This window comes from Engystomops pustulosus, chromosome 9 (genome assembly GCF_040894005.1).
Source record: "Engystomops pustulosus chromosome 9, aEngPut4.maternal, whole genome shotgun sequence".
In the NCBI taxonomy this organism is placed as follows: domain Eukaryota; kingdom Metazoa; phylum Chordata; class Amphibia; order Anura; family Leptodactylidae; genus Engystomops; species Engystomops pustulosus.
The window spans coordinates 69,470,620-69,491,719 of record NC_092419.1 but is presented as its reverse complement, the minus strand read 5'-3'; the positions used below and the strand labels follow the sequence as shown (position 1 = coordinate 69,491,719).

Here is a 21,100-nt window from a genome sequence, read left to right as displayed (position 1 = left end):
TTCTTTTACTATCTCATAGAGAAACTAACACAATTTTCAGGTTCAAAAAGGTCAACGGAACTTGGCATTCCCAGCCAGTCTCCCATGCTGGTACTTGCCAAGCCTTAAGCTGCATTGCTGCTGCGATCTGACGAGAGCAGGCACATTCAGCTTAGAATGGCCGTTGACAGCAGCTGTTCAATTTGAACCTTCTTTTACTATCTAATAGAGAAACTAAAACAATTTTCAGGTTCAAAAAGGTCAACGGAACTTAGGATTCCCAGCCAGTCTCCCAAGCTGGTACTTGCCAAGCCTTAAGCTGCTGCAATCTGACGAGAGCAGGCACATTCAGCTTAGAATGGCCGTTGACAGCAGCTGTTCAATTTGAACCTTCTTTTACTATCTCATAGAGAAACTAACACAATTTTCAGGTTCAAAAAGGTCAACAGAACTTGGGATTCCCAGCCAGTCTCCCCTGCTGGTACTTGCCAAGCCTTAAGCTGCATTGCTGCTGCGATCTGACGAGAGCAGGCACATTCAGCTTAAAATAGCCGTTGACAGCAGCTGTTCAATTTGAACCTTCTTTTACTATCTCATAGAAAAACTAACACAATTTTCAGGTTCATAAAGGTCAACAGAACTTGGGATTCCCAGCCAGTCTCCCATGCTGGTACTTGCCAAGCCTTAAGCTGCATTGCTGCTGCGATCTGACAAGAGCAGGCACATTTAGCTTAGAATGGCCGTTGACAGCAGCTGTTCAATTTGAACCTTCTTTTACTATCTCATAGAGAAACTAACACAATTTTCAGGTTCAAAAAGGTCAACGGAACTTGGGATTCCCAGCCAGTCTCCCATGCTGGTACTTGCCAAGCCTTAAGCTGCATTGCTGCTGCGATCTGACGAGAGCAGGCACATTCAGCTTAGAATGGCCGTTGACAGCAGCTGTTCAATTTGAACCTTCTTTTACCATCTTTGACAGAGAAACTAACAATTTTCAGGTTCAAAAAGGTCAACGGAACTTGGGATTCCCAGCCAGTCTCCCATGCTGGTACTTGCCAAGCCTTAAGCTGCTGCGATCTGACGAGAGCAGGCACATTCAGCTTAGAATGGCCGTTGACAGCAGCTGTTCAATTTGAACCTTCTTTTACTATCTCATAGAGAAACTAACACAATTTTCAGGTTCAAAAAGGTCAACAGAACTTGGGATTCCCAGCCAGTCTCCCCTGCTGGTACTTGCCAAGCTTTAAGCTGCATTGCTGCTGCGATCTGACGAGAGCAGGCACATTCAGCTTAAAATAGCCGTTGACAGCAGCTGTTCAATTTGAACCTTCTTTTACTATCTCATAGAAAAACTAACACAATTTTCAGGTTCAAAAAGGTCAACAGAACTTGGGATTCCCAGCCAGTCTCCCATGCTGGTACTTGCCAAGCCTTAAGCTGCATTGCTGCTGCGATCTGACAAGAGCAGGCACATTCAGCTTAGAATGGCCGTTGACAGCAGCTGTTCAATTTGAACCTTCTTTTACTATCTCATAGAGAAACTAACACAATTTTCAGGTTCAAAAAGGTCAACGGAACTTGGGATTCCCAGCCAGTCTCCCATGCTGGTACTTGCCAAGCCTTAAGCTGCATTGCTGCTGCAATCTGACGAGAGCAGGCACATTCAGCTTAGAATGGCCGTTGACAGCAGCTGTTCAATTTGAACCTTCTTTTACTATCTCATAGAGAAACTAACACAATTTTCAGGTTCAAAAAGGTCAACGGAACTTGGGATTCCCAGCCAGTCTCCCATGCTGGTACTTGCCAAGCCTTAAGCTGCATTGCTGCTGCGATCTGACGAGAGCAGGCACATTCAGCTTAGAATGGCCGTTGACAGCAGCTGTTCAATTTGAACCTTCTTTTACTATCTCATAGAGAAACTAACACAATTTTCAGGTTCAAAAAGGTCAACGGAACTTGGGATTCCCAGCCAGTCTCCCATGCTGGTACTTGCCAAGCCTTAAGCTGCATTGATGCTGCGATCTGACGAGAGCAGGCACATTCAGCTTAGAATGGCCGTTGACAGCAGCTGTTCAATTTGAACCTTCTTTTACTATCTCATAGAGAAACTAACACAATTTTCAGGTTCAAAAAGGTCAACGGAACTTGGGATTCCCAGCCAGTCTCCCATGCTGGTACTTGCCAAGCCTTAAGCTGCATTGCTGCTGCGATCTGACGAGAGCAGGCACATTCAGCTTAGAATGGCCGTTGAGAGCAGCTGTTCAATTTGAACCTTCTTTTACTATCTCATAGAGAAACTAACACAATTTTCAGGTTCAAAAAGGTCAACAGAACTTGGGATTCCCAGCCAGTCTCCCATGCTGGTACTTGCCAAGCCTTAAGCTGCATTGCTGCTGCGATCTGACGAGAGCAGGCACATTCAGCTTAGAATGGCCGTTGACAGCAGCTGTTCAATTTGAACCTTCTTTTACTATCTCATAGAGAAACTAACACAATTTTCAGGTTCAAAAAGGTCAACGGAACTTGGGATTCCCAGCTAGTCTCCCATGCTGGTACTTGCCAAGCCTTAAGCTGCATTGCTGCTGCCATCTGACGAGAGCAGGCACATTCAGCTTAGAATGGCCGTTGACAGCAGCTGTTCAATTTGAACCTTCTTTTACCATCTTTGACAGAGAAACTAACAATTTTCAGGTTCAAAAAGGTCAACAGAACTTGGGATTCCCAGCCAGTCTCCCATGCTGGTACTTGCCAAGCCTTAAGCTGCATTGCTGCTGCGATCTGACGAGAGCAGGCACATTCAGCTTAGAATGGCCGTTGACAGCCGCTGCCTAATTTCTACTTTCTTTTACTATCTCATAGAGAAACTAACACAATTTTCTGGTTCAAAAAGTCAACGAAACTTGGGATTCCCAGCCAGTCTCCCATGCTGGTACTTGCCAAGCCTTAAGCTGCATTGCTGTTGCGATCTGACGAGAGCAGGCACATTCAGCTTAGAATGGCCGTTGACAGCAGCTGTTCAGTTTGAACCTTCTTTTACTATCTCATAGAGAAACTAACACAATTTTCAGGTTCAAAAAGGTCAACGGAACTTGGGATTCCCAGCCAGTCTCCCATGCTGGTACTTGCCAAGCCTTAAGCTGCATTGCTGCTGCGATCTGACGAGAGCAGGCACATTCAGCTTAGATTGGCTGTTGACAGCAGCTGTTCAATTTGAACCTTCTTTTACTATCTCATAGAGAAACTAACACAATTTTCAGGTTCAAAAAGGTCAACGGAACTTGGGATTCCCAGCCAGTCTCCCATGCTGGTACTTGCCAAGCCTTAAGCTGCATTGCTGCTGCAATCTGACGAGAGCAGGCACATTCAGCTTAGAATGGCCGTTGACAGCAGCTGTTCAATTTGAACCTTCTTTTACTATCTCATAGAGAAACTAACACAATTTTCAGGTTCAAAAAGGTCAACGGAACTTGGGATTCCCAGCCAGTCTCCCATGCTGGTACTTGCCAAGCCTTAAGCTGCATTGCTGCTGCGATCTGACGAGAGCAGGCACATTCAGCTTAGAATGGCCGTTGACAGCAGCTGTTCAGTTTGAACCTTCTTTTACTATCTCATAGAGAAACTAACACAATTTTCAGGTTCAAAAAGGTCAACAGAACTTGGGATTCCCAGCCAGTCTCCCATGCTGGTACTTGCCAAGCCTTAAGCTGCATTGCTGCTGCGATTTGACGAGAGCAGGCACATTCAGCTTAGAATGGCCGTTGACAGCAGCTGTTCAATTTGAACCTTCTTTTACTATCTCATAGAGAAACTAACACAATTTTCAGGTTCAAAAAGGTCAACGGAACTTGGGATTCCCAGCCAGTCTCCCATGCTGGTACTTGCCAAGCCTTAAGCTGCATTGCTGCTGTGATCTGACGAGAGCAGGCACATTCAGCTTAGAATGGCCGTTGACAGCAACTGTTCAATTTGAACCTTCTTTTACTATCTCATAGAGAAACTAACACAATTTTCAGGTTCAAAAAGGTCAACGGAACTTGGGATTCCCAGCCAGTCTCCCATGCTGGTACTTGCCAAGCCTTAAGCTGCATTGCTGCTGTCATCTGACGAGAGCAGGCACATTCAGCTTAGAATGGCCGTTGACAGCAGCTGTTCAATTTGAACCTTCTTTTACCATCTTTGACAGAGAAACTAACAATTTTCAGGTTCAAAAAGGTCAACAGAACTTGGGATTCCCAGCCAGTCTCCCATGCTGGTACTTGCCAAGCCTTAAGCTGCATTGCTGCTGCGATCTGACGAGAGCAGGCACATTCAGCTTAGAATGGCCGTTGACAGCAGCTGCCTAATTTCTACTTTCTTTTACTATCTCATAGAGAAACTAACACAATTTTCAGGTTCAAAAAGGTCAACGAAACTTGGGATTCCCAGCCAGTCTCCCATGCTGGTACTTGCCAAGCCTTAAGCTGCATTGCTGCTGCGATCTGACGAGAGCAGGCACATTCAGCTTAGAATGGCCGTTGACAGCAGCTGTTTAGTTTGAACCTTCTTTTACTATCTCATAGAGAAACTAACACAATTTTCAGGTTCAAAAAGGTCAACGGAACTTGGGATTCCCAGCCAGTCTCCCATGCTGGTACTTGCCAAGCCTTAAGCTGCATTGCTGCTGCGATCTGACGAGAGCAGGCACATTCAGCTTAGAATGGCCGTTGACAGCAGCTGTTCAGTTTGAACCTTCTTTTACTATCTCATAGAGAAACTAACACAATTTTCAGGTTCAAAAAGGTCAACGGAACTTGGGATTCCCAGCCAGTCTCCCATGCTGGTACTTGCCAAGCCTTAAGCTGCTGCGATCTGACGAGAGCAGGCACATTCAGCTTAGAATGGCCGTTGACAGCAGCTGTTCAATTTGAACCTTCTTTTACTATCTCATAGAGAAACTAACACAATTTTCAGGTTCAAAAAGGTCAACGGAACTTGGGATTCCCAGCCAGTCTCCCATGCTGGTACTTGCCAAGCCTTAAGCCGCATCGCTGCTGTGATCCGACAAGAGCACGCACATTCAGCTTAGAATGGCCGTTGACAGCAGCTGTTCAATTTGAACCTTCTTTTACTATCTCATAGAGAAACTAACACAATTTTCAGGTTCAAAAAGGTCAACAGAACTTGGGATTCCCAGCCAGTCTCCCATGCTGGTACTTGCCAAGCCTTAAGCTGCATTGCTGCTGCGATCTGACGAGAGCAGGCACATTCAGCTTAGAACGAACGTTGACAGCAGCTGTTCAATTTGAACCTTCTTTTACTATCTCATAGAGAAACTAACACAATTTTCAGGTTCAAAAAGGTCAACAGAACTTGGGATTCCCAGCCAGTCTCCCATGCTGGTACTTGCCAAGCCTTAAGCTGCATTGCTGCTGCGATCTGACGAGAGCAGGCACATTCAGCTTAGAATGGCTGTTGACAGCAGCTGTTCAATTTGAACCTTCTTTTACTATCTCATAGAGAAACTAACACAATTTTCAGGTTCAAAAAGGTCAACGGAACTTGGGATTCCCAGCCAGTCTCCCATGCTGGTACTTGCCAAGCCTTAAGCTGCATTGCTGCTGCGATCTGACGAGAGCAGGCACATTCAGCTTAGAATGGCCGTTGACAGCAGCTGTTCAATTTGAACCTTCTTTTACTATCTCATAGAGAAACTAACACAATTTTCAGGTTCAAAAAGGTCAACGGAACTTGGGATTCCCAGCCAGTCTCCCATGCTGGTACTTGCCAAGCCTTAAGCTGCATTGCTGCTGCCATCTGACGAGAGCAGGCACATTCAGCTTAGAATGGCCGTTGACAGCAGCTGTTCAATTTGAACCTTCTTTTACCATCTTTGACAGAGAAACTAACAATTTTCAGGTTCAAAAAGGTCAACAGAACTTGGGATTCCCAGCCAGTCTCCCATGCTGGTACTTGCCAAGCCTTAAGCTGCATTGTTGCTGCGATCTGACGAGAGCAGGCACATTCAGCTTAGAATGGCCGTTGACAGCAGCTGTTCAATTTGAACCTTCTTTTACTATCTCATAGAGAAACTAACACAATTTTCAGGTTCAAAAAGGTCAACAGAACTTGGGATTCCCAGCCAGTCTCCCATGCTGGTACTTGCCAAGCCTTAAGCTGCATTGCTGCTGCGATCTGACGAGAGCAGGCACATTCAGCTTAAAATAGCCGTTGACAGCAGCTGTTCAATTTGAACCTTCTTTTACTATCTCATAGAAAAACTAACACAATTTTCAGGTTCAAAAAGGTCAACAGAACTTGGGATTCCCAGCCAGTCTCCCCTGCTGGTACTTGCCAAGCTTTAAGCTGCATTGCTGCTGCGATCTGACGAGAGCAGGCACATTCAGCTTAAAATAGCCGTTGACAGCAGCTGTTCAATTTTAACCTTCTTTTACTATCTCATAGAAAAACTAACACAATTTTCAGGTTCAAAAAGGTCAACAGAACTTGGGATTCCCAGCCAGTCTCCCATGCTGGTACTTGCCAAGCCTTAAGCTGCATTGCTGCTGCGATCTGACAAGAGCAGGCACATTCAGCTTAGAATGGCCGTTGACAGCAGCTGTTCAATTTGAACCTTCTTTTACTATCTCATAGAGAAACTAACACAATTTTCAGGTTCAAAAAGGTCAACGGAACTTGGGATTCCCAGCCAGTCTCCCATGCTGGTACTTGCCAAGCCTTAAGCTGCATTGCTGCTGCGATCTGATGAGAGCAGGCACATTCAGCTTAGAATGGCCGTTGACAGCAGCTGTTCAGTTTGAACCTTCTTTTACTATCTCATAGAGAAACTAACACAATTTTCAGGTTCAAAAAGGTCAACGGAACTTAGGATTCCCAGCCAGTCTCCCATGCTGGTACTTGCCAAGCCTTAAGCTGCATTGCTGCTGCGATCTGACAAGAGCAGGCACATTCAGCTTAGAATGGCCGTTGACAGCAGCTGTTCAATTTGAACTTTCTTTTACCATCTTTGACAGAGAAACTAACAATTTTCAGGTTCAAAAAGGTCAACAGAACTTGGGATTCCCAGCCAGTCTCCCATGCTGGTACTTGCCAAGCCTTAAGCTGCATTGTTGCTGCGATCTGACGAGAGCAGGCACATTCAGCTTAGAATGGCCGTTGACAGCAGCTGTTCAATTTGAACCTTCTTTTACTATCTTTGACAGAGAAACTAACAATTTTCAGGTTCAAAAATTTCAACAGAACTTGGGATTCCCAGCCAGTCTCCCATGCTGGTACTTGCCAAGCCTTAAGCTGCATTGCTGCTGCGATCTGACGAGAGCAGGCACATTCAGCTTAGAATTGCCGTTGACAGCAGCTGCCTAATTTCTACTTTCTTTTACTATCTCATAGAGAAACTAACACAATTTTCAGGTTCAAAAAGGTCAACGAAACTTGGGATTCCCAGCCAGTCTCCCATGCTGGTACTTGCCAAGCCTTAAGCTGCATTGCTGCTGCGATCTGACGAGAGCAGGCACATTCAGCTTAGAATGGCCGTTGACAGCAGCTGTTCAGTTTGAACCTTCTTTTACTATCTCATAGAGAAACTAACACAATTTTCAGGTTCAAAAAGGTCAACGGAACTTGGGATTCCCAGCCAATCTCCCATGCTGGTACTTGCCAAGCCTTAAGCTGCATTGCTGCTGCGATCTGACGAGAGCAGGCACATTCAGCTTAGAATGGCCGTTGACAGCAGCTGTTCAGTTTGAACCTTCTTTTACTATCTCATAGAGAAACTAACACAATTTTCAGGTTCAAAAAGGTCAACGGAACTTGGGATTCCCAGCCAGTCTCCCATGCTGGTACTTGCCAAGCCTTAAGCTGCTGCGATCTGACGAGAGCAGGCACATTCAGCTTAGAATGGCCGTTGACAGCAGCTGTTCAATTTGAACCTTCTTTTACTATCTCATAGAGAAACTAACACAATTTTCAGGTTCAAAAAGGTCAACAGAACTTGGGATTCCCAGCTAGTCTCCCATGCTGGTACTTGCCAAGCCTTAAGCTGCATTGCTGCTGCGATCTGACGAGAGCAGGCACATTCAGCTTAGATTGGCTGTTGACAGCAGCTGTTCAATTTGAACCTTCTTTTACTATCTCATAGAGAAACTAACACAATTTTCAGGTTCAAAAAGGTCAACGGAACTTGGGATTCCCAGCCAGTCTCCCATGCTGGTACTTGCCAAGCCTTAAGCTGCATTGCTGCTGCGATCTGACGAGAGCAGGCACATTCAGCTTAGAATGGCCGTTGACAGCAGCTGTTCAATTTGAACCTTCTTTTACTATCTCATAGAGAAACTAACACAATTTTCAGGTTCAAAAAGGTCAACAGAACTTGGGATTCCCAGCCAGTCTCCCATGCTGGTACTTGCCAAGCCTTAAGCTGCATTGCTGCTGCGATCTGACGAGAGCAGGCACATTCAGCTTAGAATGGCCGTTGACAGCAGCTGTTCAATTTGAACCTTCTTTTACTATCTCATAGAGAAACTAACACAATTTTCAGGTTCAAAAAGGTCAACGGAACTTGGGATTCCCAGCCAGTCTCCCATGCTGGTACTTGCCAAGCTTTAAGCTGCATTGCTGCTGCCATCTGACGAGAGCAGGCACATTCAGCTTAGAATGGCCGTTGACAGCAGCTGTTCAATTTGAACCTTCTTTTACCATCTTTGACAGAGAAACTAACAATTTTCAGGTTCAAAAAGGTCAACAGAACTTGGGATACCCAGCCAGTCTCCCATGCTGGTACTTGCCAAGCCTTAAGCTGCATTGCTGCTGCGATCTGACGAGAGGAGGCACATTCAGCTTAGAATGGCCGTTGACAGCAGCTGCCTAATTTCTACTTTCTTTTACTATCTCATAGAGAAACTAACACAATTTTCAGGTTCAAAAAGGTCAACGGAACTTGGGATTCCCAGCCAGTCTCCCATGCTGATACTTGCCAAGCCTTAAGCTGCATTGCTGCTGCGATCTGACGAGAGCAGGCACATTCAGCTTAGAATGGCCGTTGACAGCAGCTTTTCAGTTTGAACCTTCTTTTACTATCTCATAGAGAAACTAACACAATTTTCAGGTTCAAAAAGGTCAACGGAACTTGGGATTCCCAGCCAGTCTCCCATGCTGGTACTTGCCAAGCTTTAAGCTGCTGCGATCTGACGAGAGCAGGCACATTCAGCTTAGAATGGCCGTTGACAGCAGCTGTTCAATTTGAACCTTCTTTTACTATCTCATAGAGAAACTAACACAATTTTCAGGTTCAAAAAGGTCAACAGAACTTGGGATTCCCAGCTAGTCTCCCATGCTGGTACTTGCCAAGCCTTAAGCTGCATTGCTGCTGCGATCTGACGAGAGCAGGCACATTCAGCTTAGATTGGCTGTTGACAGCAGCTGTTCAATTTGAACCTTCTTTTACTATCTCATAGAGAAACTAACACAATTTTCAGGTTCAAAAAGGTCAACGGAACTTGGGATTCCCAGCCAGTCTCCCATGCTGGTACTTGCCAAGCCTTAAGCTGCATTGCTGCTGCGATCTGACGAGAGCAGGCACATTCAGCTTAGAATGGCCGTTGACAGCAGCTGTTCAATTTGAACCTTCTTTTACTATCTCATAGAGAAACTAACACAATTTTCAGGTTCAAAAAGGTCAACAGAACTTGGGATTCCCAGCCAGTCTCCCATGCTGGTACTTGCCAAGCCTTAAGCTGCATTGCTGCTGCGATCTGACGAGAGCAGGCACATTCAGCTTAGAATGGCCGTTGACAGCAGCTGTTCAATTTGAACCTTCTTTTACTATCTCATAGAGAAACTAACACAATTTTCAGGTTCAAAAAGGTCAACGGAACTTGGGATTCCCAGCCAGTCTCCCATGCTGGTACTTGCCAAGCTTTAAGCTGCATTGCTGCTGCCATCTGACGAGAGCAGGCACATTCAGCTTAGAATGGCCGTTGACAGCAGCTGTTCAATTTGAACCTTCTTTTACCATCTTTGACAGAGAAACTAACAATTTTCAGGTTCAAAAAGGTCAACAGAACTTGGGATACCCAGCCAGTCTCCCATGCTGGTACTTGCCAAGCCTTAAGCTGCATTGCTGCTGCGATCTGACGAGAGGAGGCACATTCAGCTTAGAATGGCCGTTGACAGCAGCTGCCTAATTTCTACTTTCTTTTACTATCTCATAGAGAAACTAACACAATTTTCAGGTTCAAAAAGGTCAACGGAACTTGGGATTCCCAGCCAGTCTCCCATGCTGATACTTGCCAAGCCTTAAGCTGCATTGCTGCTGCGATCTGACGAGAGCAGGCACATTCAGCTTAGAATGGCCGTTGACAGCAGCTGTTCAGTTTGAACCTTCTTTTACTATCTTATAGAGAAACTAACACAATTTTCAGGTTCAAAAAGGTCAACGGAACTTGGGATTCCCAGCCAGTCTCCCATGCTGGTACTTGCCAAGCCTTAAGCTGCATTACTGCTGCGATCTGACGAGAGCAGGCACATTCAGCTTAGAATGGCCGTTGACAGCAGCTGTTCAGTTTGGACCTTCTTTTACTATCTCATAGAGAAACTAACACAATTTTCAGGTTCAAAAAGGTCAACGGAACTTGGGATTCCCAGCCAGTCTCCCATGCTGGTACTTGCCAAGCCTTAAGCTGCTGCGATCTGACGAGAGCAGGCACATTCAGCTTAGAATGGCCGTTGACAGCAGCTGTTCAATTTGAACCTTCTTTTACTATCTCATAGAGAAACTAACACAATTTTCAGGTTCAAAAAGGTCAACAGAACTTGGGATTCCCAGCCAGTCTCCCATGCTGGTACTTGCCAAGCCTTAAGCTGCATTGCTGCTGCGATCTGACGAGAGCAGGCACATTCAGCTTAGATTGGCTGTTGACAGCAGCTGTTCAATTTGAACCTTCTTTTACTATCTCATAGAGAAACTAACACAATTTTCAGGTTCAAAAAGGTCAACGGAAATTGGGATTCCCAGCCAGTCTCCCATGCTGGTACTTGCCAAGCCTTAAGCTGCATTGCTGCTGCAATCTGACGAGAGCAGGCACATTCAGCTTAGAATGGCCGTTGACAGCAGCTGTTCAATTTGAACCTTCTTTTACTATCTCATAGAGAAACTAACACAATTTTCAGGTTCAAAAAGGTCAACGGAACTTGGGATTCCCAGCCAGTCTCCCATGCTGGTACTTGCCAAGCCTTAAGCTGCATTGCTGCTGCGATCTGACGAGAGCAGGCACATTCAGCTTAGAATGGCCGTTGACAGCAGCTGTTCAGTTTGAACCTTCTTTTACTATCTCATAGAGAAACTAACACAATTTTCAGGTTCAAAAAGGTCAACGGAACTTGGGATTCCCAGCCAGTCTCCCATGCTGGTACTTGCCAAGCCTTAAGCTGCATTGCTGCTGCGATCTGACGAGAGCAGGCACATTCAGCTTAGAATGGCCGTTGACAGCAGCTGTTCAGTTTGGACCTTCTTTTACTATCTCATAGAGAAACTAACACAATTTTCAGGTTCAAAAAGGTCAACGGAACTTGGGATTCCCAGCCAGTCTCCCATGCTTGTACTTGCCAAGCCTTAAGCTGCTGCGATCTGACGAGAGCAGGCACATTCAGCTTAGAATGGCCGTTGACAGCAGCTGTTCAATTTGAACCTTCTTTTACTATCTCATAGAGAAACTAACACAATTTTCAGGTTCAAAAAGGTCAACAGAACTTGGGATTCCCAGCCAGTCTCCCATGCTGGTACATGCCAAGCCTTAAGCTGCATTGCTGCTGCGATCTGACGAGAGCAGGCACATTCAGCTTAGATTGGCTGTTGACAGCAGCTGTTCAATTTGAACCTTCTTTTACTATCTCATAGAGAAACTAACACAATTTTCAGGTTCAAAAAGGTCAACGGAAATTGGGATTCCCAGCCAGTCTCCCATGCTGGTACTTGCCAAGCCTTAAGCTGCATTGCTGCTGCAATCTGACGAGAGCAGGCACATTCAGCTTAGAATGGCCGTTGACAGCAGCTGTTCAATTTGAACCTTCTTTTACTATCTCATAGAGAAACTAACACAATTTTCAGGTTCAAAAAGGTCAACGGAACTTGGGATTCCCAGCCAGTCTCCCATGCTGGTACTTGCCAAGCCTTAAGCTGCATTGCTGCTGCGATCTGACGAGAGCAGGCACATTCAGCTTAGAATGGCCATTGACAGCAGCGGTTCAATTTGAACCTTCTTTTACTATCTCATAGAGAAACTAACACAATTTTCAGGTTCAAAAAGGTCAACGGAACTTGGGATTCCCAGCCAGTCTCCCATGCTGGTACTTGCCAAGCCTTAAGCTGCATTGCTGCTGCCATCTGACGAGAGCAGGCACATTCAGCTTAGAATGGCCGTTGACAGCAGCTGGTCAATTTGAACCTTCTTTTACCATCTTTGACAGAGAAACTAACAATTTTAAGGTTCAAAAGGGTCAACAGAACTTGGGATTCCCAGCCAGTCTCCCATGCTGGTACTTGCCAAGCCTTAAGCTGCATTGCTGCTGCGATCTGACGAGAGCAGGCACATTCAGCTTAGAATGGCCGTTGACAGCAGCTGCCTAATTTCTACTTTCTTTTACTATCTCATAGAGAAACTAACACAATTTTCAGGTTCAAAAATGTCAACGAAACTTGGGATTCCCAGCCAGTCTCCCATGCTGGTACTTGCCAAGCCTTAAGCTGCATTGCTGCTGCGATCTGACGAGAGCAGGCACATTCAGCTTAGAATGGCCGTTGACAGCAGCTGTTCAGTTTGAACCTTCTTTTACTATCTCATAGAGAAACTAACACAATTTTCAGGTTCAAAAAGGTCAACGGAACTTGGGATTCCCAGGCAGTCTCCCATGCTGGTACTTGCCAAGCCTTAAGCTGCATTGCTGCTGCGATCTGACGAGAGCAGGCACATTCAGCTTAGAATGGCCGTTGACAGCAGCTGTTCAGTTTGAACCTTCTTTTACTATCTCATAGAGAAACTAACACAATTTTCAGGTTCAAAAAGGTCAACGGAACTTGGGATTCCCAGCCAGTCTCCCATGCTGGTACTTGCCAAGCCTTAAGCTGCTGCGATCTGACGAGAGCAGGCAAATTCAGCTTAGAATGGCCGTTGACAGCAGCTGTTCAATTTGAACCTTCTTTTACTATCTCATAGAGAAACTAACACAATTTTCAGGTTCAAAAAGGTCAACAGAACTTGGGATTCCCAGCCAGTCTCCCATGCTGGTACTTGCCAAGCCTTAAGCTGCATTGCTGCTGCGATCTGACGAGAGCAGGCACATTCAGCTTAGATTGGCTGTTGACAGCAGCTGTTCAATTTGAACCTTCTTTTACTATCTCATAGAGAAACTAACACAATTTTCAGGTTCAAAAAGGTCAACGGAACTTGGGATTTGCAGCCAGTCTCCCATGCTGGTACTTGCCAAGCCTTAAGCCGCATCGCTGCTGTGATCCGACAAGAGCACGCACATTCAGCTTAGAATGGCCGTTGACAGCAGCTGTTCAATTTGAACCTTCTTTTACTATCTCATAGAGAAACTAACACAATTTTCAGGTTCAAAAAGGTCAACGGAACTTGGGATTCCCAGCCAGTCTCCCATGCTGGTACTTGCCAAGCCTTAAGCTGCATTGCTGCTGCGATCTGACGAGAGCAGGCACATTCAGCTTAGAATGGCCGTTGACAGCAGCTGTTCAATTTGAACCTTCTTTTACCATCTTTGACAGAGAAACTAACAATTTTCAGGTTCAAAAAGGTCAACAGAACTTGGGATTCGCAGCCAGTCTCCCATGCTGGTACTTGCCAAGCCTTAAACCGCATCGCTGCTGTGATCCGACAAGAGCACGCACATTCAGCTTAGAATGGCCGTTGACAGCAGCTGTTCAATTTGAACCTTCTTTTACTATCTCATAGAGAAACTAACACAATTTTCAGGTTCAAAAAGGTCAACGGAACTTGGGATTCCCAGCCAGTCTCCCATGCTGGTACTTGCCAAGCCTTAAGCTGCATTGCTGCTGCGATCTGACGAGAGCAGGCACATTCAGCTTAGAATGGCCGTTGACAGCAGCTGTTCAATTTGAACCTTCTTTTACCATCTTTGACAGAGAAACTAACAATTTTCAGGTTCAAAAAGGTCAACAGAACTTGGGATTCCCAGCCAGTCTCCCATGCTGGTACTTGCCAAGCCTTAAGCTGCATTGATGCTGCGATCTGACGAGAGCAGGCACATTCAGCTTAGAATGGCCGTTGACAGCAGCTGTTCAGTTTGAACCTTCTTTTACTATCTCATAGAGAAACTAACACAATTTTCAGGTTCAAAAAGGTCAACGGAACTTGGAATTCGCAGCCAGTCTCCCATGCTGGTACTTGCCAAACCTTAAGCCGCATCACTGCTGTGATCCGACAAGAGCACGCACATTCAGCTTAGAATGGCCGTTGACAGCAGCTGTTCAATTTGAACCTTCTTTTACTATCTCATAGAGAAACTAACACAATTTTCAGGTTCAAAAAGGTCAACAGAACTTGGGATTCCCAGCCAGTCTCCCATGCTGGTACTTGCCAAGCCTTAAGCTGCATTGCTGCTGCGATCTGACGAGAGCAGGCACATTCAGCTTAGAATGGCCGTTGACAGCAGCTGTTCAATTTGAACCTTCTTTTACTATCTCATAGAGAAACTAACACAATTTTCAGGTTCAAAAAGGTCAACAGAACTTGGGATTCCCAGCCAGTCTCCCATGCTGGTACTTGCCAAGCCTTAAGCTGCATTGCTGCTGAGATCTGACGAGAGCAGGCACATTCAGCTTAGAATGGCTGTTGACAGCAGCTGTTCAATTTGAACCTTCTTTTACTATCTCATAGAGAAACTAACACAATTTTCAGGTTCAAAAAGGTCAACGGAACTTGGGATTCCCAGCCAGTCTCCCATGCTGGTACTTGCCAAGCCTTAAGCTGCATTGCTGCTGCGATCTGACGAGAGCAGGCACATTCAGCTTAGAATGGCCGTTGACAGCAGCTGTTCAGTTTGAACCTTCTTTTACTATCTCATAGAGAAACTAACACAATTTTCAGGTTCAAAAAGGTCAACGGAACTTGGGATTCCCAGCCAGTCTCCCATGCTGGTACTTGGCAAGCCTTAAGCTGCATTGCTGCTGCGATCTGACGAGAGGAGGCACATTCAGCTTAGAATGGCCGTTGACAGCAGCTGTTCAATTTGAACCTTCTTTTACCATCTTTGACAGAAAAACTAACAATTTTCAGGTTCAAAAAGGTCAACGGAACTTGGGATTCCCAGCCAGTCTCCCATGCTGGTACTTGCCAAGCCTTAAGCTGCATTGCTGCTGCGATCTGACGAGAGCAGGCACATTCAGCTTAGAATGGCCGTTGACAGCAGCTGTTCAATTTGAACCTTCTTTTACTATCTCATAGAGAAACTAACACAATTTTCAGGTTCAAAAAGGTCAACGGAACTTGGGATTCCCAGCTAGTCTCCCATGCTGGTACTTGCCAAGCCTTAAGCTGCATTGCTGCTGCGATCTGACGAGAGCAGGCACATTCAGCTTAGAATGGCCGTTGACAGCAGCTGTTCAATTTGAACCTTCTTTTACTATCTCATAGAGAAACTAACACAATTTTCAGGTTCAAAAAGGTCAACGGAACTTGGGATTCCCAGCCAGTCTCCCATGCTGGTACTTGCCAAGCCTTAAGCTGTATTGCTGCTGCGATCTGACGAGAGCAGGCACATTCAGCTTAGAATGGCCGTTGACAGCAGCTGTTCAATTTGAACCTTCTTTTACTATCTCATAGAGAAACTAACACAATTTTCAGGTTCAAAAAGGTCAACAGAACTTGGGATTCCCAGCCAGTCTCCCATGCTGGTACTTGCCAAGCCTTAAGCTGCATTGCTGCTGCCATCTGACGAGAGCAGGCACATTCAGCTTAGAATGGCCGTTGACAGCAGCTGTTCAATTTGAACCTTCTTTTACCATCTTTGACAGAGAAACTAAAAATTTTCAGGTTCAAAAAGGTCAACGGAACTTGGGATTCCCAGCCAGTCTCCCATGCTGGTACTTGCCAAGCCTTAAGCTGCATTGCTGCTGCGATCTGACGAGAGCAGGCACATTCAGCTTAGAATGGCCGTTGACAGCAGCTGTTCAATTTGAACCTTCTTTTACTATCTCATAGAGAAACTAACACAATTTTCAGGTTCAAAAAGGTCAACGGAACTTGGGATTCCCAGCCAGTCTCCCATGCTGGTACTTGCCAAGCCTTAAGCTGCATTGCTGCTGCGATCTGACGAGAGCAGGCACATTCAGCTTAGAATGGCCGTTGACAGCAGCTGTTCAATTTGAACCTTCTTTTACTATCTCATAGAGAAACTAACACAATTTTCAGGTTCAAAAAGGTCAACAGAACTTGGGATTCCCAGCCAGTCTCCCATGCTGGTACTTGCCAAGCCTTAAGCTGCATTGCTGCTGCGATCTGAGGAGAGCAGGCACATTCAGCTTAGAATGGCCGTTGACAGCAGCTGTTCAATTTGATCCTTCTTTTACTATCTCATAGAAAAACTAACACAATTTTCAGGTTCAAAAAGGTCAACAGAACTTAGGATTCCCAGCCAGTCTCCCATGCTGGTACTTGCCAAGCCTTAAGCTGCTGCGATCTGACGAGAGCAGGCACATTCAGCTTAGAATGGCCGTTGACAGCAGCTGTTCAATTTGAACCTTCTTTTACTATCTCATAGAGAAACTAACACAATTTTCAGGTTCAAAAAGGGCAACAGAACTTGGGATTCCCAGCCAGTCTCCCATGCTGGTACTTGCCAAGCCTTAAGCTGCATTGCTGCTGCGATCTGACGAGAGCAGGCACATTCAGCTTAGATTGGCTGTTGACAGCAGCTGTTCAATTTGAACCTTCTTTTACTATCTCATAGAGAAACTAACACAATTTTCAGGTTCAAAAAGGTCAACGGAACTTGGGATTCCCAGCCAGTCTCCCATGCTGGTACTTGCCAAGCCTTAAGCTGCATTGCTGCTGCGATCTGACGAGAGCAGGCACATTCAGCTTAGAATGGCCGTTGACAGCAGCTGTTCAATTTGAACCTTCTTTTACTATCTCATAGAGAAACTAACACAATTTTCAGGTTCACAAAGGTCAACAGAACTTGGGATTTCCAGCCAGCCTCCCATGCTGGTACTTGCCAAGCCTTAAGCTGCATTGCTGCTGCGATCTGACGAGAGCAGGCACATTCAGCTTAGAATGGCCGTTGACAGCAGCTGTTCAATTTGAACCTTCTTTTACTATCTCATAGAGAAACTAACACAATTTTCAGGTTCAAAAAGGTCAACGGAACTTGGGATTCCCAGCCAGTCTCCCATGCTGGTACTTGCCAAGCCTTAAGCTGCATTGATGCTGCGATCTGACGAGAGCAGGCACATTCAGCTTAGAATGGCCGTTGACAGCAGCTGTTCAGTTTGAACCTTCTTTTACTATCTCATAGAGAAACTAACACAATTTTCAGGTTCAAAAATGTCAACGGAACTTGGGATTCCCAGCCAGTCTCCCATGCTGGTACTTGCCAAGCCTTAAGCTGCATTGCTGCTGCGATCTGACAAGAGCAGGCACATTCAGCTTAGAATGGCCGTTGACAGCAGCTGTTCAGTTTGAACCTTCTTTTACTATCTCATAGAGAAACTAACACAATTTTCAGGTTCAAAAAGGTCAACGGAACTTGGGATTCCCAGCCAGTCTCCCATGCTGGTACTTGCCAAGCCTTAAGCTGCTGCGATCTGACGAGAGCAGGCACATTCAGCTTAGAATGGCCGTTGACAGCAGCTGTTCAATTTGAACCTTCTTTTACTATCTCATAGAGAAACTAACACAATTTTCAGGTTCAAAAAGGTCAACAGAACTTGGGATTCCCAGCCAGTCTCCCATGCTGGTACTTGCCAAGCCTTAAGCTGCATTGCTGCTGCGATCTGACGAGAGCAGGCACATTCAGCTTAGATTGGCTGTTGACAGCAGCTGTTCAATTTGAACCTTCTTTTACTATCTCATAGAGAAACTAACACAATTTTCAGGTTCAAAAAGGTCAACGGAACTTGGGATTCCCAGCCAGTCTCCCATGCTGGTACTTGCCAAGCCTTAAGCTGCATTGCTGCTGCAATCTGACGAGAGCAGGCACATTCAGCTTAGAATGGCCGTTGACAGCAGCTGTTCAATTTGAACCTTCTTTTACTATCTCATAGAGAAACTAACACAATTTTCAGGTTCAAAAAGGTCAACGGAACTTGGGATTCCCAGCCAGTCTCCCATGCTGGTACTTGCCAAGCCTTAAGCTGCATTGCTGCTGCGATCTGACGAGAGCAGGCACATTCAGCTTAGAATGGCCGTTGACAGCAGCTGTTCAATTTGAACCTTCTTTTACTATCTCATAGAGAAACTAGCATAATTTTCAGGTTCAAAAAGGTCAACGGAACTTGGGATTCCCAGCCAGTCTCCCATGCTGGTACTTGCCAAGCCTTAAGCTGCATTGCTGCTGCGATCTGACAAGAGCAGGCACATTCAGCTTAGAATGGCCGTTGACAGCAGCTGTTCAATTTGAACCTTCTTTTACTATCTCATAGAGAAACTAACACAATTTTCAGGTTCAAAAAGGTCAACAGAACTTGGGATTCCCAGCCAGTCTCCCATGCTGGTACTTGCCAAGCCTTAAGCTGCATTGCTGCTGCGATCTGACGAGAGCAGGCACATTCAGCTTAGAATGGCCGTTGACAGCAGCTGTTCAGTTTGAACCTTCTTTTACTATCTCATAGAGAAACTAACACAATTTTCAGGTTCAAAAAGGTCAACGGAACTTGGGATTCCCAGCCAGTCTCCCATGCTGGTACTTGCCAAGCCTTAAGCTGCATTGATGCTGCGATCTGACGAGAGCAGGCACATTCAGCTTAGAATGGCCGTTGACAGCAGCTGTTCAGTTTGAACCTTCTTTTACTATCTCATAGAGAAACTAACACAATTTTCAGGTTCAAAAAGGTCAACGGAACTTGGCATTCCCAGCCAGTCTCCCATGCTGGTACTTGCCAAGCCTTAAGCTGCATTGCTGCTGCGATCTGACGAGAGCAGGCACATTCAGCTTAGAATGGCCGTTGACAGCAGCTGTTCAATTTGAACCTTCTTTTACTATCTCATAGAGAAACTAAAACAATTTTCAGGTTCAAAAAGGTCAACGGAACTTAGGATTCCCAGCCAGTCTCCCAAGCTGGTACTTGCCAAGCCTTAAGCTGCTGCAATCTGACGATAGCAGGCACATTCAGCTTAGAATGGCCGTTGACAGCAGCTGTTCAATTTGAACCTTCTTTTACTATCTCATAGAGAAACTAACACAATTTTCAGGTTCAAAAAGGTCAACAGAACTTGGGATTCCCAGCCAGTCTCCCCTGCTGGTACTTGCCAAGCCTTAAGCTGCATTGCTGCTGCGATCTGACGAGAGCAGGCACATTCAGCTTAAAATAGCCGTTGACAGCAGCTGTTCAATTTGAACCTTCTTTTACTATCTCATAGAAAAACTAACACAATTTTCAGGTTCATAAAGGTCAACAGAACTTGGGATTCCCAGCCAGTCTCCCATGCTGGTACTTGCCAAGCCTTAAGCTGCATTGCTGCTGCGATCTGACAAGAGCAGGCACATTTAGCTTAGAATGGCCGTTGACAGCAGCTGTTCAATTTGAACCTTCTTTTACTATCTCATAGAGAAACTAACACAATTTTCAGGTTCAAAAAGGTCAACGGAACTTGGGATTCCCAGCCAGTCTCCCATGCTGGTACTTGCCAAGCCTTAAGCTGCATTGCTGCTGCGATCTGACGAGAGCAGGCACATTCAGCTTAGAATGGCCGTTGACAGCAGCTGTTCAATTTGAACCTTCTTTTACCATCTTTGACAGAGAAACTAACAATTTTCAGGTTCAAAAAGGTCAACGGAACTTGGGATTCCCAGCCAGTCTCCCATGCTGGTACTTGCCAAGCCTTAAGCTGCTGCGATCTGACGAGAGCAGGCACATTCAGCTTAGAATGGCCGTTGACAGCAGCTGTTCAATTTGAACCTTCTTTTACTATCTCATAGAGAAACTAACACAATTTTCAGGTTCAAAAAGGTCAACAGAACTTGGGATTCCCAGCCAGTCTCCCCTGCTGGTACTTGCCAAGCTTTAAGCTGCATTGCTGCTGCGATCTGACGAGAGCAGGCACATTCAGCTTAAAATAGCCGTTGACAGCAGCTGTTCAATTTGAACCTTCTTTTACTATCTCATAGAAAAACTAACACAATTTTCAGGTTCAAAAAGGTCAACAGAACTTGGGATTCCCAGCCAGTCTCCCATGCTGGTACTTGCCAAGCCTTAAGCTGCATTGCTGCTGCGATCTGACAAGAGCAGGCACATTCAGCTTAGAATGGCCGTTGACAGCAGCTGTTCAATTTGAACCTTCTTTTACTATCTCATAGAGAAACTAACACAATTTTCAGGTTCAAAAAGGTCAACGGAACTTGGGATTCCCAGCCAGTCTCCCATGCTGGTACTTGCCAAGCCTTAAGCTGCATTGCTGCTGCAATCTGACGAGAGCAGGCACATTCAGCTTAGAATGGCCGTTGACAGCAGCTGTTCAATTTGAACCTTCTTTTACTATCTCATAGAGAAACTAACACAATTTTCAGGTTCAAAAAGGTCAACGGAACTTGGGATTCCCAGCCAGTCTCCCATGCTGGTACTTGCCAAGCCTTAAGCTGCATTGCTGCTGCGATCTGACGAGAGCAGGCACATTCAGCTTAGAATGGCCGTTGACAGCAGCTGTTCAATTTGAACCTTCTTTTACTATCTCATAGAGAAACTAACACAATTTTCAGGTTCAAAAAGGTCAACGGAACTTGGGATTCCCAGCCAGTCTCCCATGCTGGTACTTGCCAAGCCTTAAGCTGCATTGATGCTGCGATCTGACGAGAGCAGGCACATTCAGCTTAGAATGGCCGTTGACAGCAGCTGTTCAATTTGAACCTTCTTTTACTATCTCATAGAGAAACTAAC

The 21,100-nt window shown here is 45.5% G+C and overlaps 91 pseudogenes; all 91 read right to left on the bottom strand.

Annotated features, from left to right (window-relative positions):
- Nucleotides 1-49: 49 nt before the first annotated feature.
- On the bottom strand, nucleotides 50-168 carry LOC140081631 (5S ribosomal RNA; annotated as a pseudogene).
- Nucleotides 169-419: 251 nt separating this feature from the next.
- LOC140098681 (5S ribosomal RNA) lies at nucleotides 420-538 on the bottom strand (annotated as a pseudogene).
- A 70-nt stretch (nucleotides 539-608) lies between these two features.
- On the bottom strand, nucleotides 609-727 carry LOC140097790 (5S ribosomal RNA; annotated as a pseudogene).
- A 70-nt stretch (nucleotides 728-797) lies between these two features.
- Nucleotides 798-916, bottom strand: LOC140101976 (5S ribosomal RNA; annotated as a pseudogene).
- A 251-nt stretch (nucleotides 917-1,167) lies between these two features.
- LOC140096403 (5S ribosomal RNA) lies at nucleotides 1,168-1,286 on the bottom strand (annotated as a pseudogene).
- Nucleotides 1,287-1,356: 70 nt separating this feature from the next.
- On the bottom strand, nucleotides 1,357-1,475 carry LOC140091103 (5S ribosomal RNA; annotated as a pseudogene).
- Nucleotides 1,476-1,545: 70 nt separating this feature from the next.
- Nucleotides 1,546-1,664, bottom strand: LOC140086980 (5S ribosomal RNA; annotated as a pseudogene).
- A 70-nt stretch (nucleotides 1,665-1,734) lies between these two features.
- On the bottom strand, nucleotides 1,735-1,853 carry LOC140101975 (5S ribosomal RNA; annotated as a pseudogene).
- Nucleotides 1,854-1,923: 70 nt separating this feature from the next.
- Nucleotides 1,924-2,042, bottom strand: LOC140084525 (5S ribosomal RNA; annotated as a pseudogene).
- Nucleotides 2,043-2,112: 70 nt separating this feature from the next.
- Nucleotides 2,113-2,231, bottom strand: LOC140088347 (5S ribosomal RNA; annotated as a pseudogene).
- A 70-nt stretch (nucleotides 2,232-2,301) lies between these two features.
- On the bottom strand, nucleotides 2,302-2,420 carry LOC140081363 (5S ribosomal RNA; annotated as a pseudogene).
- Nucleotides 2,421-2,490: 70 nt separating this feature from the next.
- Nucleotides 2,491-2,609, bottom strand: LOC140091646 (5S ribosomal RNA; annotated as a pseudogene).
- Nucleotides 2,610-2,679: 70 nt separating this feature from the next.
- On the bottom strand, nucleotides 2,680-2,798 carry LOC140081362 (5S ribosomal RNA; annotated as a pseudogene).
- A 69-nt stretch (nucleotides 2,799-2,867) lies between these two features.
- On the bottom strand, nucleotides 2,868-2,986 carry LOC140093123 (5S ribosomal RNA; annotated as a pseudogene).
- A 70-nt stretch (nucleotides 2,987-3,056) lies between these two features.
- On the bottom strand, nucleotides 3,057-3,175 carry LOC140095749 (5S ribosomal RNA; annotated as a pseudogene).
- Nucleotides 3,176-3,245: 70 nt separating this feature from the next.
- On the bottom strand, nucleotides 3,246-3,364 carry LOC140086978 (5S ribosomal RNA; annotated as a pseudogene).
- Nucleotides 3,365-3,434: 70 nt separating this feature from the next.
- Nucleotides 3,435-3,553, bottom strand: LOC140101974 (5S ribosomal RNA; annotated as a pseudogene).
- Nucleotides 3,554-3,623: 70 nt separating this feature from the next.
- Nucleotides 3,624-3,742, bottom strand: LOC140093663 (5S ribosomal RNA; annotated as a pseudogene).
- A 70-nt stretch (nucleotides 3,743-3,812) lies between these two features.
- On the bottom strand, nucleotides 3,813-3,931 carry LOC140088025 (5S ribosomal RNA; annotated as a pseudogene).
- A 70-nt stretch (nucleotides 3,932-4,001) lies between these two features.
- Nucleotides 4,002-4,120, bottom strand: LOC140098604 (5S ribosomal RNA; annotated as a pseudogene).
- Nucleotides 4,121-4,190: 70 nt separating this feature from the next.
- On the bottom strand, nucleotides 4,191-4,309 carry LOC140081361 (5S ribosomal RNA; annotated as a pseudogene).
- A 70-nt stretch (nucleotides 4,310-4,379) lies between these two features.
- On the bottom strand, nucleotides 4,380-4,498 carry LOC140083514 (5S ribosomal RNA; annotated as a pseudogene).
- A 70-nt stretch (nucleotides 4,499-4,568) lies between these two features.
- Nucleotides 4,569-4,687, bottom strand: LOC140101973 (5S ribosomal RNA; annotated as a pseudogene).
- Nucleotides 4,688-5,127: 440 nt separating this feature from the next.
- On the bottom strand, nucleotides 5,128-5,246 carry LOC140095592 (5S ribosomal RNA; annotated as a pseudogene).
- A 70-nt stretch (nucleotides 5,247-5,316) lies between these two features.
- LOC140081937 (5S ribosomal RNA) lies at nucleotides 5,317-5,435 on the bottom strand (annotated as a pseudogene).
- Nucleotides 5,436-5,505: 70 nt separating this feature from the next.
- Nucleotides 5,506-5,624, bottom strand: LOC140101972 (5S ribosomal RNA; annotated as a pseudogene).
- A 70-nt stretch (nucleotides 5,625-5,694) lies between these two features.
- Nucleotides 5,695-5,813, bottom strand: LOC140092382 (5S ribosomal RNA; annotated as a pseudogene).
- A 70-nt stretch (nucleotides 5,814-5,883) lies between these two features.
- Nucleotides 5,884-6,002, bottom strand: LOC140078562 (5S ribosomal RNA; annotated as a pseudogene).
- A 70-nt stretch (nucleotides 6,003-6,072) lies between these two features.
- On the bottom strand, nucleotides 6,073-6,191 carry LOC140092210 (5S ribosomal RNA; annotated as a pseudogene).
- Nucleotides 6,192-6,261: 70 nt separating this feature from the next.
- On the bottom strand, nucleotides 6,262-6,380 carry LOC140096402 (5S ribosomal RNA; annotated as a pseudogene).
- A 70-nt stretch (nucleotides 6,381-6,450) lies between these two features.
- Nucleotides 6,451-6,569, bottom strand: LOC140091102 (5S ribosomal RNA; annotated as a pseudogene).
- A 70-nt stretch (nucleotides 6,570-6,639) lies between these two features.
- On the bottom strand, nucleotides 6,640-6,758 carry LOC140101735 (5S ribosomal RNA; annotated as a pseudogene).
- A 70-nt stretch (nucleotides 6,759-6,828) lies between these two features.
- LOC140095315 (5S ribosomal RNA) lies at nucleotides 6,829-6,947 on the bottom strand (annotated as a pseudogene).
- A 70-nt stretch (nucleotides 6,948-7,017) lies between these two features.
- Nucleotides 7,018-7,136, bottom strand: LOC140078561 (5S ribosomal RNA; annotated as a pseudogene).
- Nucleotides 7,137-7,206: 70 nt separating this feature from the next.
- On the bottom strand, nucleotides 7,207-7,325 carry LOC140096650 (5S ribosomal RNA; annotated as a pseudogene).
- A 70-nt stretch (nucleotides 7,326-7,395) lies between these two features.
- Nucleotides 7,396-7,514, bottom strand: LOC140083513 (5S ribosomal RNA; annotated as a pseudogene).
- Nucleotides 7,515-7,584: 70 nt separating this feature from the next.
- Nucleotides 7,585-7,703, bottom strand: LOC140085916 (5S ribosomal RNA; annotated as a pseudogene).
- Nucleotides 7,704-7,954: 251 nt separating this feature from the next.
- Nucleotides 7,955-8,073, bottom strand: LOC140086627 (5S ribosomal RNA; annotated as a pseudogene).
- A 70-nt stretch (nucleotides 8,074-8,143) lies between these two features.
- On the bottom strand, nucleotides 8,144-8,262 carry LOC140101971 (5S ribosomal RNA; annotated as a pseudogene).
- A 70-nt stretch (nucleotides 8,263-8,332) lies between these two features.
- On the bottom strand, nucleotides 8,333-8,451 carry LOC140081360 (5S ribosomal RNA; annotated as a pseudogene).
- A 448-nt stretch (nucleotides 8,452-8,899) lies between these two features.
- Nucleotides 8,900-9,018, bottom strand: LOC140086351 (5S ribosomal RNA; annotated as a pseudogene).
- Nucleotides 9,019-9,269: 251 nt separating this feature from the next.
- LOC140086626 (5S ribosomal RNA) lies at nucleotides 9,270-9,388 on the bottom strand (annotated as a pseudogene).
- Nucleotides 9,389-9,458: 70 nt separating this feature from the next.
- On the bottom strand, nucleotides 9,459-9,577 carry LOC140101969 (5S ribosomal RNA; annotated as a pseudogene).
- A 70-nt stretch (nucleotides 9,578-9,647) lies between these two features.
- LOC140081358 (5S ribosomal RNA) lies at nucleotides 9,648-9,766 on the bottom strand (annotated as a pseudogene).
- Nucleotides 9,767-10,214: 448 nt separating this feature from the next.
- LOC140086349 (5S ribosomal RNA) lies at nucleotides 10,215-10,333 on the bottom strand (annotated as a pseudogene).
- Nucleotides 10,334-10,403: 70 nt separating this feature from the next.
- On the bottom strand, nucleotides 10,404-10,522 carry LOC140102191 (5S ribosomal RNA; annotated as a pseudogene).
- A 251-nt stretch (nucleotides 10,523-10,773) lies between these two features.
- LOC140087880 (5S ribosomal RNA) lies at nucleotides 10,774-10,892 on the bottom strand (annotated as a pseudogene).
- Nucleotides 10,893-10,962: 70 nt separating this feature from the next.
- On the bottom strand, nucleotides 10,963-11,081 carry LOC140098521 (5S ribosomal RNA; annotated as a pseudogene).
- A 70-nt stretch (nucleotides 11,082-11,151) lies between these two features.
- LOC140101967 (5S ribosomal RNA) lies at nucleotides 11,152-11,270 on the bottom strand (annotated as a pseudogene).
- Nucleotides 11,271-11,340: 70 nt separating this feature from the next.
- Nucleotides 11,341-11,459, bottom strand: LOC140101966 (5S ribosomal RNA; annotated as a pseudogene).
- Nucleotides 11,460-11,710: 251 nt separating this feature from the next.
- Nucleotides 11,711-11,829, bottom strand: LOC140094206 (5S ribosomal RNA; annotated as a pseudogene).
- Nucleotides 11,830-11,899: 70 nt separating this feature from the next.
- LOC140098520 (5S ribosomal RNA) lies at nucleotides 11,900-12,018 on the bottom strand (annotated as a pseudogene).
- Nucleotides 12,019-12,088: 70 nt separating this feature from the next.
- Nucleotides 12,089-12,207, bottom strand: LOC140082871 (5S ribosomal RNA; annotated as a pseudogene).
- Nucleotides 12,208-12,277: 70 nt separating this feature from the next.
- LOC140092381 (5S ribosomal RNA) lies at nucleotides 12,278-12,396 on the bottom strand (annotated as a pseudogene).
- Nucleotides 12,397-12,466: 70 nt separating this feature from the next.
- On the bottom strand, nucleotides 12,467-12,585 carry LOC140081357 (5S ribosomal RNA; annotated as a pseudogene).
- A 70-nt stretch (nucleotides 12,586-12,655) lies between these two features.
- Nucleotides 12,656-12,774, bottom strand: LOC140086556 (5S ribosomal RNA; annotated as a pseudogene).
- A 70-nt stretch (nucleotides 12,775-12,844) lies between these two features.
- Nucleotides 12,845-12,963, bottom strand: LOC140101097 (5S ribosomal RNA; annotated as a pseudogene).
- Nucleotides 12,964-13,214: 251 nt separating this feature from the next.
- LOC140087879 (5S ribosomal RNA) lies at nucleotides 13,215-13,333 on the bottom strand (annotated as a pseudogene).
- Nucleotides 13,334-13,592: 259 nt separating this feature from the next.
- Nucleotides 13,593-13,711, bottom strand: LOC140101965 (5S ribosomal RNA; annotated as a pseudogene).
- A 259-nt stretch (nucleotides 13,712-13,970) lies between these two features.
- Nucleotides 13,971-14,089, bottom strand: LOC140101964 (5S ribosomal RNA; annotated as a pseudogene).
- A 70-nt stretch (nucleotides 14,090-14,159) lies between these two features.
- LOC140085827 (5S ribosomal RNA) lies at nucleotides 14,160-14,278 on the bottom strand (annotated as a pseudogene).
- A 259-nt stretch (nucleotides 14,279-14,537) lies between these two features.
- LOC140081356 (5S ribosomal RNA) lies at nucleotides 14,538-14,656 on the bottom strand (annotated as a pseudogene).
- A 70-nt stretch (nucleotides 14,657-14,726) lies between these two features.
- Nucleotides 14,727-14,845, bottom strand: LOC140091228 (5S ribosomal RNA; annotated as a pseudogene).
- A 70-nt stretch (nucleotides 14,846-14,915) lies between these two features.
- On the bottom strand, nucleotides 14,916-15,034 carry LOC140101963 (5S ribosomal RNA; annotated as a pseudogene).
- A 259-nt stretch (nucleotides 15,035-15,293) lies between these two features.
- On the bottom strand, nucleotides 15,294-15,412 carry LOC140101962 (5S ribosomal RNA; annotated as a pseudogene).
- A 70-nt stretch (nucleotides 15,413-15,482) lies between these two features.
- On the bottom strand, nucleotides 15,483-15,601 carry LOC140085859 (5S ribosomal RNA; annotated as a pseudogene).
- A 70-nt stretch (nucleotides 15,602-15,671) lies between these two features.
- LOC140082941 (5S ribosomal RNA) lies at nucleotides 15,672-15,790 on the bottom strand (annotated as a pseudogene).
- A 70-nt stretch (nucleotides 15,791-15,860) lies between these two features.
- LOC140094053 (5S ribosomal RNA) lies at nucleotides 15,861-15,979 on the bottom strand (annotated as a pseudogene).
- A 70-nt stretch (nucleotides 15,980-16,049) lies between these two features.
- On the bottom strand, nucleotides 16,050-16,168 carry LOC140101961 (5S ribosomal RNA; annotated as a pseudogene).
- A 70-nt stretch (nucleotides 16,169-16,238) lies between these two features.
- Nucleotides 16,239-16,357, bottom strand: LOC140101960 (5S ribosomal RNA; annotated as a pseudogene).
- A 70-nt stretch (nucleotides 16,358-16,427) lies between these two features.
- Nucleotides 16,428-16,546, bottom strand: LOC140085532 (5S ribosomal RNA; annotated as a pseudogene).
- Nucleotides 16,547-16,797: 251 nt separating this feature from the next.
- Nucleotides 16,798-16,916, bottom strand: LOC140094512 (5S ribosomal RNA; annotated as a pseudogene).
- A 70-nt stretch (nucleotides 16,917-16,986) lies between these two features.
- LOC140101959 (5S ribosomal RNA) lies at nucleotides 16,987-17,105 on the bottom strand (annotated as a pseudogene).
- Nucleotides 17,106-17,175: 70 nt separating this feature from the next.
- LOC140095967 (5S ribosomal RNA) lies at nucleotides 17,176-17,294 on the bottom strand (annotated as a pseudogene).
- A 70-nt stretch (nucleotides 17,295-17,364) lies between these two features.
- Nucleotides 17,365-17,483, bottom strand: LOC140084524 (5S ribosomal RNA; annotated as a pseudogene).
- Nucleotides 17,484-17,553: 70 nt separating this feature from the next.
- Nucleotides 17,554-17,672, bottom strand: LOC140092088 (5S ribosomal RNA; annotated as a pseudogene).
- A 251-nt stretch (nucleotides 17,673-17,923) lies between these two features.
- Nucleotides 17,924-18,042, bottom strand: LOC140087878 (5S ribosomal RNA; annotated as a pseudogene).
- Nucleotides 18,043-18,112: 70 nt separating this feature from the next.
- On the bottom strand, nucleotides 18,113-18,231 carry LOC140086977 (5S ribosomal RNA; annotated as a pseudogene).
- A 70-nt stretch (nucleotides 18,232-18,301) lies between these two features.
- LOC140101956 (5S ribosomal RNA) lies at nucleotides 18,302-18,420 on the bottom strand (annotated as a pseudogene).
- Nucleotides 18,421-18,490: 70 nt separating this feature from the next.
- LOC140089046 (5S ribosomal RNA) lies at nucleotides 18,491-18,609 on the bottom strand (annotated as a pseudogene).
- Nucleotides 18,610-18,679: 70 nt separating this feature from the next.
- Nucleotides 18,680-18,798, bottom strand: LOC140081355 (5S ribosomal RNA; annotated as a pseudogene).
- Nucleotides 18,799-18,868: 70 nt separating this feature from the next.
- Nucleotides 18,869-18,987, bottom strand: LOC140084523 (5S ribosomal RNA; annotated as a pseudogene).
- A 70-nt stretch (nucleotides 18,988-19,057) lies between these two features.
- On the bottom strand, nucleotides 19,058-19,176 carry LOC140081630 (5S ribosomal RNA; annotated as a pseudogene).
- A 251-nt stretch (nucleotides 19,177-19,427) lies between these two features.
- LOC140098679 (5S ribosomal RNA) lies at nucleotides 19,428-19,546 on the bottom strand (annotated as a pseudogene).
- Nucleotides 19,547-19,616: 70 nt separating this feature from the next.
- LOC140097789 (5S ribosomal RNA) lies at nucleotides 19,617-19,735 on the bottom strand (annotated as a pseudogene).
- A 70-nt stretch (nucleotides 19,736-19,805) lies between these two features.
- On the bottom strand, nucleotides 19,806-19,924 carry LOC140101955 (5S ribosomal RNA; annotated as a pseudogene).
- Nucleotides 19,925-20,175: 251 nt separating this feature from the next.
- Nucleotides 20,176-20,294, bottom strand: LOC140096401 (5S ribosomal RNA; annotated as a pseudogene).
- A 70-nt stretch (nucleotides 20,295-20,364) lies between these two features.
- LOC140091101 (5S ribosomal RNA) lies at nucleotides 20,365-20,483 on the bottom strand (annotated as a pseudogene).
- Nucleotides 20,484-20,553: 70 nt separating this feature from the next.
- On the bottom strand, nucleotides 20,554-20,672 carry LOC140086976 (5S ribosomal RNA; annotated as a pseudogene).
- A 70-nt stretch (nucleotides 20,673-20,742) lies between these two features.
- On the bottom strand, nucleotides 20,743-20,861 carry LOC140101954 (5S ribosomal RNA; annotated as a pseudogene).
- Nucleotides 20,862-20,931: 70 nt separating this feature from the next.
- On the bottom strand, nucleotides 20,932-21,050 carry LOC140084522 (5S ribosomal RNA; annotated as a pseudogene).
- Between the last annotated feature and the right edge of the window lie 50 nt (nucleotides 21,051-21,100).